This window comes from Callithrix jacchus, chromosome 2 (assembly GCF_049354715.1).
Source record: "Callithrix jacchus isolate 240 chromosome 2, calJac240_pri, whole genome shotgun sequence".
NCBI classification, from domain to species: domain Eukaryota; kingdom Metazoa; phylum Chordata; class Mammalia; order Primates; family Cebidae; genus Callithrix; species Callithrix jacchus.
The window spans coordinates 156,146,941-156,159,028 of record NC_133503.1 but is presented as its reverse complement, the minus strand read 5'-3'; the positions used below and the strand labels follow the sequence as shown (position 1 = coordinate 156,159,028).

The 12,088-nt window shown below is 38.7% G+C and overlaps 1 long non-coding RNA gene across 1 annotated transcript; it reads left to right on the top strand.

Annotated features, from left to right (window-relative positions):
* The first annotated feature begins 1,501 nt into the window (after positions 1 to 1,501).
* Positions 1,502 to 9,482, top strand: LOC144581607 (uncharacterized). The gene is made up of 2 exons (XR_013532647.1): positions 1,502 to 1,950; positions 8,828 to 9,482. It is a non-coding gene; the product is annotated as an uncharacterized LOC144581607 (long non-coding RNA).
* Positions 9,483 to 12,088: the final 2,606 nt, after the last annotated feature.

The window sequence follows — 12,088 nt, the reverse complement described above, 5'->3', positions numbered from 1 at the left end:
CAAGCCTAAGCCAAAGGAACAAAGGCAGAGAATCACATTACTCATCTTTAAACTATAAGGCTATAGAAACCAAAACAGCATGGTACTGGTATGAAAACAGACACAGACAAATGGAACAGACTAGAGCACCCAGAAATAAAGCCACACACTTTAAACCACCTGTTCTTCAATGAAGTTGACAAAAACAAGCAATAGGGTAATGAGTCTCTGTTCAATAAATGGTGCTGGAATAGCTGGCTAGCCATATGTGGCAAAATGAAACTGGACCCCACCTTTAATATGTACAAAATTCCCAGTATTGGGAAGATTTAAATATAAGACCTCGAAGTATATGAATTCTAGAAGAATTCTAGGAAATACCATTCTGGACATAAGCCTGGGCAAAGAATTTATGACTAAGTCCTGAAAAGTAATTGGAACAAAAACAAATATTGACAAATGAGACATAATTATACCAAAGAGCTTCTGCATAGCAAAAGAAGCTATCAACAGAGTAAACAGACAACCTTCAAAATAAGAGAAAATATTCATATGCTGTGATCTGATGAAGGTCAAATATCCAGAGTTTATAAGAAAGTTAAATTTACAAGCAAATAACAACCAACCCCATTAAAAAGTGGGCAAAGGACATGAACAGACACTTCTCAAAGATACGTAAGTAGCCAACAAACATATGAGAAAATGATTGACATCACTGATTATCAGAGAAATGCAAATCAAAACTACAGTGAAATGTTATCTCATACCAGTAATATAGACAGACAGACACTGGCAAGGCTGCAAAGAAAAGGGAATGTTTATACACTGTTGGTAAGGATGTAAAGTCTTTCAGCCATTGTGGAAAGCATTTGGAGATTTCTCAAAGAACCTAAAACAGAACTACCACTGGATCCAGCAACTTTATTACTGGGTATATATCCAAAGGAAAATAAACCACTCTATGGAAAAGACACATCCACTCATATGTTCATTGCAGCACTATTCACAATAGCAAAGACACAGAATCAACCTAGGTGCCTATCAATGGTGGATCTGATAAAGAAAATTTGGTACATATACACCATGGAATACTATACAACCATATAAAACAAAGTAATCATGTCCTTTATAACAACATGGATACAGCTAGAGGACATTATCCTAAGCAAATTAATGCAGGAACAAAAACACAGATGCCACAAGTTCTCACATGTAAGTGAGAATTAAACACCGGGTACACATGGACATAAAGATAGGAAAAACACACACTAGAGACTACCGGAGCTGTGGAAAAGAGAGAGAAGAGGGACTGAAAAACTACCTATTGGGTACTATCCTTAATACCCAAGTGGTGGGATCATTTGTATCCCAACCCTCAGCATTATGCAATGTACCCATAAACCTGCACAAGTATGCCCGATCTAAAATAAAAGTTAAAATTATTTTAAAAAAATAAATGAATTAGGCCGCGCATGGTGGCTCAAGCCTGTAATCTCAACACTTTGGGAGGCCGAGGCGGGTGAATCACGAGGTCAAGAGATCGAGACCATCCTGGTCAACATGGTGAAACCGTCTCTACTAAAAATACAAAAGCTTAGCTGGGCATGGTGGCCTGTGTCTGTAATCCCAGCTACTCAGGAGGCTGAGGCAGGAGAATTGCCTGAACCCAGGGGACGGAGGTTGCGGTGAGCTGAGATCACGCCATTGCACTCCAGCCTGGGTAACAAGAGTGAAACTCTGTCTCAAAATAAATAAATAAATAAATAAAAATAAAAGTAAGGTAGATATTATAATTTCATTTCTAAATATAGTTCAGAGGGTGTCACTTCAGGAAAAAATAAAGACATTATTCTTTATTCACTAAAATAGCAATTGTCACAATTTTTTTTTAATAGACAGAGAGGAGAGGAGCCAAGATGGCTGAATAGAAACAGCTGCAGTCTGCAGCTTCCAGCGAGACCAGCATAGAAGGTGGGTGATTTCTGCATTTCCAACTTAAGTACCCAGCTAATCTCACCGGGACTGGATAAGCCGTGGGTGCACAGAGCGAACAAAAGCAGGGTGAGCATCACTTCATGCAGGAAGTGCAAGGAGCCAGGGCACCTCCCTCCCCAGCCAAGGGAAACTGTGAGGGACTGTGCTACCCAGCCCAGGTACTATGCTTTTCCCATGGTTTTTGCAATCCACATATCAGAAGATTCCCTTGTGAGTCTGCACCACTGATGCCCTGGGTTCCAAGAACAAAATTGGGTGGCTGTTTGGGCAGGCACCAAGCTGTAGATTTTTTTTTTTTTTTTTTTTTGAGACAGTTTCTCTGTTGTTACCCAGACTGGAGTGCAATGGCATGATCTCGGATCACTGCAACCTCCGCCTCCTGGGTTCAAACAATTCTCCTGCCTCAGCCTCCTGAGTAGCTGGGACTGCAGGCATGCATCACCATGTCCAGCTAATTTTTTGTGTTTTTAGTAGAGACGGGGTTTCAGCATGTTGACCAGGATGATCTCGATCTCCTGACCTCGTGATCCACCTGCCTCGGCCTCCCAAAGTGCTGGGATTATAGGTGTGAGCCACCGTGCCAGGCCAGAAGATTTTTTTTTATACCACAGTGGTGCCTGGAATCCCAACGAGACAGAACTATTCACTCCCCTGGAAATGGGGCTGAAGCCAGGGAGCCAAATGGTCTCACTCAGTGGGTCCCACTCCCATGGAGCCCAGCAAGCTAAGAACCACTGGCTTGAAATTTTCTCTGTTAGCACAGCAGTCTGGAGTTGACCAGGGATGATTGAGCTTAGAGTGGGGAGGGGTATCGCCATTACTGAGTCTTTAGTAGGTGGTTTTCCCCTGCAGTGCTAAGGAGACTGGGAAGTTAGGACTGGGCAGAATTTACCATAGCATGGCAAAGTGGCTGTGACCAGACTGCTTCTCTAGATTCCTCCTCCCTGGGCAGGGCATCTCTGAAGAAAATGCAGCAGCCCCAGTTAGGGGCTTACAGATAAAACTCTCATCTATGTGGGAGAGAGCATGTGAGGGGATGGGTGGCTGTGGGTGCAGCTTCAGTCTTTCCTGCCTGCCAGCTCTGAAGAGAGCAGATAATACTGCCAAGGGCGATTCTCCCAGCACAGTGCACCAGCTCTGCTAAGGGACAGACTCCTCGTCAAGTGGAACCCTGACCCTGGTGACTCCTGACTGGGAGAGACTTCCCAACAGGGGTCGACTGGCATCTGAGAGTTCTGTCTGGCATCTGGTGGGGGCCCCTCTGGAACAATGTTTCCAGATGAAAGAGCAGGCAGCAATCTTTGCTGTTCTGCAGCCTCCACTGGTGATACCCAGGTGAACAGGGTTTGCAGTGGACCTCCAGCAAACTGCAGTAGACCTGCAGAAGAGGGGCCTGCTGTTAGATGAAAAACTAACAAACAGAAAGCAACAACAACAAATTCACACAAAAACCCCATCCAAAGGTCATCAGCCTCAAAGATCAAAGGTAGATAAATCAATGAAGATGAGGAAAAATCAGCATAAAAATGCTAAAAATTCCAAAAACCAACATGCCTCTTCTCCTCTAAATGATGGAAACTCCTCTTCAGCAAGGGCACAAAACTGGACAGAGAATGAGATTGATGAACTGTCAGAAATAGGCTTCAGGAGGTGGGTAATAAATTCATGTGAGATAAAGGAGTATGTTCTAACCTAATGCAAGAAAGCTAAGATCCTTGACAAAAGATTACAGGAACTGCTAACTAGAATAAAAAGTTTAGAGAGGAAGATAAATGAACTGATAGACCTGAAAAACACAGCACAAGAACTTCATGAAGACTACACAAGCATCAATCGCTGAATCAATCAAGCAGAACAAAGGATAACAAAGATTTAAGATCATCTTCAATAAGGCATGAAGATTACAGAAGAAAATATGAAAAGGAACAAAAAAAGTTTCCTGGAAATAGGAGAATATGTGAAAAGACCAAACCTACAATTGATTGGTATACCTGAAAGTGACGGGGAGGATGAAACCAAGTTGGAAAACACATTTTAGGATATTATCCAAAAGAACTACCTCAACATAGCAAGACAGGCCAACTTTCAAATTCAGGAAATACAGAGAACACTACTAAGATACTTCTCAAGAAGATCAACCCCAACCCAAGACATATAACCATCAGATTTTCCAAGGTTGAAAGAAGGAAAAAATGTTAAGGACAGTCAGAGAAACAGGTCAGGTTACCTACAAAGGGAAGCCCATCAGACTAACAGTAAATCTCTTGGCAAAAACCCTAGAACCCAGAAGAGAGTTGGGGGCCAATATCCAACTGGCATGAGATGGTATCTCATTGTGATTTTTATTTGCATTTCTCTAATGACCAGTGGTGATGATCTTTTTCTCATATGTTTTTGGCCACATAAATATCTTCTTTTGAGAAGTGTTTGTTCATATCCTTTGGCCACTTTCCAATAACAAAAACTGCATCATTATCTCAATAGATGGAGAAAAGGTCTTCAGTAAAATTTAACACAGCTTAATGCTAAGAACTCTCAATAAACAAGATTGATGAAATGTATTTCAAAAGAATAAAAGCTATTTATGACAAACCCACAGCCAATATCATACTGAATGGGCAAAAGCTGGAAGCATTCCCTTTGAAAATTGGCACAAGACAAGGATGTCCTCTCTAACCACGGATGTCCTCTCCTATTCAACATAGTATTGGAAGTTCTGGCCAGGGCAATCAGGAAAGAGAAATAAATAAAGGATATTCAAATCAGAAGATAAGAAGTCAAATTGTCTCTATTTGCAGATGACATGACTGTATATTTAAAAACCCCATCATCTCAGCCCAAAATCTCCTTAAGCTGATAAGCAACTTCAGCAAAGTCAGGGTACAAAATCAATGTGCAAAAATTACAAACATTCCTATACACCAATAATAGAGCACCAAATAATGAGCAAACGCCCATTCACAATTGCTAGAAACAGAATAAAATACAACTTACAAGGGATGTGAAGGACCTTTTCAAGGAGAAGTACAAACCATTGCTCAAGGAAATAAGAGAGGACACAAACAAATGGAAAAGCATTCCATGCTCATGGATAAGAAGAATCAATATCATGAAAATGGCCATACTGCCCAAAGTAATTTATAGATTCAGTGCTATCCCACATCAAGCTACCATTGACTTTCTTCACAGAATTAGAAATAACTACTTTAAATTTCATATGGAACCAAAAAATGCCCCATACAGCCAAGACAATCCTAAGCAAAAAGAACAAAGCTGCAGGCATCATGCTATCTAACTTCAAACTATACTACAAGGCTACAGTAAACAAAACTGCATAGTACTGATATCAAAACAGATATATAGAACAATGGAACAGAATGGAGTCCTCAAAAATAACACCACACATCTACAGCCATCTGATCTTTGACAAACCTGACAAAAACAAGCAATGGGGAAAGGATTCCCTATTTAATAAATGATGCTGTGAAACTTGCTAACCATATGCCAAAAACTGAAACCGGATCCCTTCCTCATACCTTATACAAAAATTAACTCCAGATGTATTAAAGACTTAAATGTAAAATCCAAAACCATAAAAACGCTAGAAGAAACCTATCCAATGCCATTCAAGACACAGGCATGGACAAAGACTTCATGACAATAACACCAAAAGCAATTGCAACAAAAAACAAAATTGACAAATGGGATCTAACTAAACTAAAGACCTGCACAGCAAAAGAAACTATCATCATAGTGAACAAGCAACCTACAGAATGAAAGAAAATTTCTGCAATCTACCCATCTGACAAAGGTCTAATATGTAGAATCTAGAAGAACCTTAAGCACATTTACAATTAAAAAAAAAAAAAGTGAACAAAGGATATGAACAGACACTTCTCTAAAGATGATATTTATGCAGCCTACAAACATATGATAAAAAGCGCATCATTTCTGATCATTAGAGAAATGCAATCAAAACCACAATGAGATACCATCTCATGACAGTTAGAATGGTGATTATTTAAAAGTTAGGAAACAACAGATGTTGGAGAGGATGTGGAGAAATAGGAATGTAAATTTTATACCGTTGGTGGGAATGTAAATTAGTCCAACCATTCTAGAAGACTGTGTGTCTAGAAGACTCCTCAAGGATCTAGAAGCAGAAGTACCACTTGACTCAACAATCCCATTACTGGGTATATACCCAAAGGATTATAAATCATTCTACTATAAAGACACATGCACATGTATGTTTATTGCAGCACTATTCAGAATAGCAAAGACTTGGAACCAACCCAAATGCCCATCAATAATAGGATAAAGAAAATGCACATATATACCATAGACTTCTATGCAGCCATAAAAACATGAGTTCATGTCCTTTGCAGGGACATGGATGAAGCTGGAAGCCATCATTCTCAGCAAACACAGGAATAGAAAACCAAACACTGCATATTCTCACTCATAAGTGGGAGATGAACAATGAGAACACATGGACACAGGGAGGGGAGCATCACACACGGGGAACTGTCGAGTGGTGGGGACAAGGGGTGGGAGAGCATTAGGACAAATATCTAATGCATTGGGCTTAAAACCTAGATGACAGGTTGATAGGTGCAGCAAACCACCATGGCACATGTATATCTATGTAACAAATCTGCACGTTCTACACATGTATCCCAGAACTTAAAGTAAAATTAATAAAATAAAATAAAATGGACAAATAGGGATCAGAATTGACAGATCTCCCTGATACTATATACCAATTTTTAAAAATCCAGGATCCACTCAGTAATCATACATTGGATTTATTCTCCTTTAATCTTGAACAGTTCACCTGCTTCTTTGTTTTGTTTTTTCATGATATTGGGCTTTTTAAAGAAATCCAATGTTAGTCATTTTGTAGAACGTTCTGTGATTTAGATTTCTCTGGTTGTTTCCTCCTGATTAGATTCAAGTTAAGCATTTTTGGTAAGAATATTACATACATAATGTATTTTTCTAAGGAGTCCCTTCTGGACGCACATTGTCTAATTATTGCTGATGTTAAGTTTGATCACTCAGTTGAGGTGGTACATGCCAGATTTCTCCACCATATAGTATGTAATCTAAGGGTTGATGCTTTGATATTTCATGAATCCCATTTCCCCATCAAACTTCACCAAATTGTTTTTAACATGTTTTGATTATCCTTGCCTGAATTAGGTATTATTATTGAGGGTTGTAAGACGATGGTTTTCTATGCTATCATTTCTTCTTCAGTTACTGGCTGGACTCACTAGGTTTTTGTTGTTGCCATCATTGTTTTTGTTAACTACTATTGACTCACAGGTTCTTTTTAAAAATTACATCTCTAATACCACCAGCAACAAACTACAGGTAAAGTTCAGAATGTTTTTACTTGATTTTTTGTCTTCAGAAAAAAAAATTATAGAGGAGATAAAGTCAGAGTACTCTGTCCCAAGTTACTTGAATTAATTGGTTACTTGGCTGAGAAGATCATATTGTTAGAATTTATATACAGAGTAATCTAAAAGTCAGATTTTCCATTCCTGCAGTCATTTGCACCATGACTAGGATGGCCCATGTGGAGCAAGGCAAAGTGAAGAAATGTTGGAAGAAATATTACTCAAAATGAACATCTGCAAAAACAAAAGAATAAGATGATACTTTTTGAGTTTTCCATTATTGTGTAAAACAAAACAAAGCAAAATTCTTAACATATCTTATTTGATGAAGCATTTGTTTTCTGGTGTGACCTGGTTTTCCATTTATAAACCAATGCATGAGAAGATAAATTCATTTCTAGTTATATTGAATACAAAATGCCAATGAGCTATCCAGCTGAAGATGCATAGCAGGAAATGTGGATCTGAAGCCTAACAAACTGATCAAGAGCATTGGCTCACCATAAAACTTAAAGCTATGGCAGTAAATAACAAAGGCAAGATTATGAGGATGAGAAGAGAGCCCAAGGACAGCCTCTTGGGGCAAAGTATTTCTGGTAAATGAAGAGGAGGATGTGATAAATAAGAAATAGAGAAGGTCAATAATGGATTTTTTTTTCTAAATGAAAATACTTGCATTTAGGCTCAAGGCTACATGCTTCTTTGTAGATTGATAGGTGCCAATTGCTCAGAGAATGATACCCCAAATATGGGTGCTTTGGCACAGTTCTTTGAGCTGAAAAAGATTGGAAGGGCACCAGAAACAAGGTCTCTGATCTTCCTTACGCACTCCTTTCTCCTCCAAGGCATGTCATAAAAACCAGAACTCTTCCCTGAAGTGGGTCATAGAAACTAGAAATCCTTACCCATAAAGCAACCCATGAAATCTGTTAAGGTCACTTTCTAAACTACCTTTTCTAAAAGAGAGACCCTTTTGTCCTGCCATGTACCCATAAGAAAAGAATACTGCACAGAAAGGCCAAGAAGAATGTTATGTTCTCCAAAGTTATTACTATTAGATCATATCCTTTTTTTCCAGTCATATTTCTCCACAACTATTACTTTTCTCCTGGGGCTTAGCATAAAAATACACAGTTTTCCCTGGGTCTTTGGGTCTTAATTTCTGAAGTCTCCTACTTCCTGTAAACACTGTTAAATAGAGCTATGTATTTCTCCTGTTAATCTGTCTTTTGTTATGGGGTATCAACTATGACCGTTATATGGACAAGGAAAAAACATTAGATTGGTACAAAAGTAATTGTGGTTTTTGCATTGTTGAAATTTGCTGTTTGATGTTTGAATACATTCTTAAATAACTGTGGTTATGTTTTACATCATTTTAATGCACAGTTCTCTTTTTTTGTTGCTAGTGACATTACTTCCTGTTTATCTTATATTTATTCTAGACTATGGAAATGCTGTTAGACAAAAAGCAAATTTGAGCAATTTTCTTATTCAAGTTCAAAATGTGTCGTAAAGCAGTGGAGACAACTAGTAATATTAACAATGCATTTGGCCAAGGAATTGCTAATGAACGTACAATGTAGTGGCGGTTCAAGAAGTTTTGCAAAGGAGACGAGAGCCTTGAAGATGAGGAACATAGTGGCTGGCCGTCTGAAGTTGGTGATGGCCAGTTAAGAGCAATCATCAAAGCTGATCCTCTTACAGCTACACCTAGTTCTTCTCCACAGTGCCCGACTGCACATTGCACAACCAATGCTTCAAACGTTTAATGAATTGGGCTATGAAATTTTGCCTCATCTGCCATATTCACCTGACCTCTCACCACTGACTACCACGTCTTCAAGCATCTCAACAGCTTTTTACCGGGAGAATGCAAAAGTCTTTCTTGATTATTTTTTTGTCTTCAAAAAAAAAAAAAAAAAAAAACCACACACACAACCAGCAGGATGCAGAAAATGCTTTCCAAGGGTTTGTTGAATCCTGAAGCACTGATTTTTTACACTACAGGAATAAATAAAATTATTTCTCTTGGCAAAAAAAAAAATGTGTTCATTGTAATGGTTCCTATTTTGATTAATAAAGAGATATTTGAACCTATTTATAATGATATAAAATTCACAGGCTGAAACCATAATTACTTTTGCGCCAACTACAGTTTTCAGTCCTACAGTTCTTAGAATCAAGATTACTAGAATGTCAGAAATGGAAATTGAGTAAAATTAGATGTAACTTCATAAAGGCAATGTAGTCCTGATAGTATAAAGGTTGCTTAGTCTTTGTATTAGTTTCTTGTCATTGCTGTAACAAATCACCACAAACTTGGTGCCATAAAACAACACTCTACACTTTTAGAGGTCACAAGTCCACAATGATTCACTGACCAAAACCAAAGTGTTAAGAGACCTTCACTTCCTCCAGAGGCCCTAGGGAAGAACTCACTTTCTGTCTTTTTCAGCTTCTAGAGCTGCATTTCCTTGACTTGCAGCCCCTTCTTCCATTTTCAAAATTATTAGCATCTTGCTTCAGTCTTCTCATCACCTTCTCCTCAGGTCAAATTTCCCTCTGCTTCCCTCTTATAAGGACACTTGTGATTATATTTAGGATCCATTCAGATAATCCAAAATAAAATCACAAAAATGTTCCAGAACCACATCACTCTTTAGGCTGCTAATCTTCAAGCTTATTTGGTAATATCATACTTACCAGTATTTACATGAAGCATTACTTTTCAGAAGGATTTTAAATTAATGGCTATAATTAAAGTTATGGTGGCCAGGTATGGTAGCTCATGCCTATAATCCCAGCACTTTGGGAGGCTGAGGTGAAAGGATTGCTTAAGGCCAGGAGTTTGAGACCAGCCTGGCCAACATAATGAAACTCTGTCTCTGTTTTAAATAAAATAAAGTTCTGGAACAGGGAGTCAATTCTGCAAGTTTACAAAACCAATCTTTTCATCAAAACAAAGCCTCACACGATCTGTTTTTTTGAACAGTTCTCTAGAATGGCCACATGCCCATTTGACCTCACTGTGACAAAGTAGGAGCTGTTTGAGCCAAGAAAAGTCTAAACTAAATAAGTAAACAAAGTCAAAAGTTAAGTTTATCAGATTTAATTTCCCGTTTGGAAGAGAGCCAAAAACGTCATTCTAAAGCAAGACAACCCTTAGATCACATCTCAGATGTGCCATTTGTACTTGACCATCTGAGCCTTAATGTCCTCATTAAATTACATTGAATAAATAAGCATTTGATAGATGCTTAATAAATGTTGGGCACTTTCTCTTTCATGAAAATTTACATCATTCATTAAATATTATTTGACTGTCTACCATGTGGCCAGGCATTAGGCTAAATTTATGTGTGTGTGCTAAGATTTTTTTACTTAAGTAATTTTTTAAACCTTAACATGAGATAGATAAAGCAAGATATCCATAGATATGAGAAGAATTTAATGTACAGTTTAACATTCAAAGTTGTGTTTATAATTGAGAAGAAAGAAGACCTACTGACTTTTGAGATATATATGAGATATATATATAACACATAAATATATATATATTTTTTATATATACACATATATTTCCATCCATGGTTCCTAGCTCATAGCTCCCATAACCTTTGTTACAATGTTGGGGTGCTTTAGGCCTCAGAAACAGGCCTCAGGAAACAGAATCTCTCACTCCTGCCCCTGCCCCTGCCCCTGCCCCTGCCCCTGCTCCTTCCTAAACCAGGACTTCCCCCGTGCTGTTCTTGTGACAGTGATTGAGTTCTCACAAGATCTGGTTGTTTAAAAGTGTGTAGCACTTCTCACTTCACTCTCTCTCTCCTGCTTCATGTGAGGATGTGCCTGCTTCCCCTTTGCCTTGTGCCATGATGACTGAAAGTTTCCTGAGGCTTCCCCAGCCAGGCTACGTGTACAGCCTGCAGAACTATGAGTCAATTAAACATCTTTTATTTACAAATTGCCCTGTTTCAGGTAGTTCCTTATAGCAGTGTGAGAGCAGACTCACACACTGGGTTTAGAGCATACTCTTTTTGTTAAATCACATTTTGACACATTTGTCCCTGTTTCAATCATGGACAATCAATAAAGTCTCCATCAAAGGCCCAAAGGACAGGGTTAGAGAGTTTCCAGAGCGCTGAACACATGGAGATTGACAGAAAGATGAAGAACTACTCATCTACATGCCTGCATGGTGACAAACCCCCAACTCCACAAGGACAGCAGCTCCCATGCTTAGGACCATCCCAGACCTCACCCTATGTATCTCTTCATCTGGCTGTTTGTTTGTATCCTTTAAGATATCCATCATAATAAACTGATAAGCCTAAATGTTTCTCTGAGTTCTGTAAGCTGCTGAAATAAATTAACTGAACTCAAAGGAGGGTCTTAGGAACCCCAACTTAAAACCAATCAGAAGTTGTGGAGATCCGGACTTGTGACTGGGAAAAAGGGAGAGGTCTTGTGGGACTGAGCTGTCAACCCATGCAATCTTTCTCCATTTCTGGAGGACATAGCTGGTGCCCACTGCTTGGTGTGTGGGGAAAACCCTCCACATATTTCATCACATAGGTCTTCTTATGTGGAGGTGATGGTTGTGGTGTGAGAGCAGTGGGAAAAAAACATGGTTGAAGGGTTTTTCCCAAAATACAACCTGTTGTAAATTCTTAAATTATTTGTTTTATAGGTAAGCAATGCGTTGG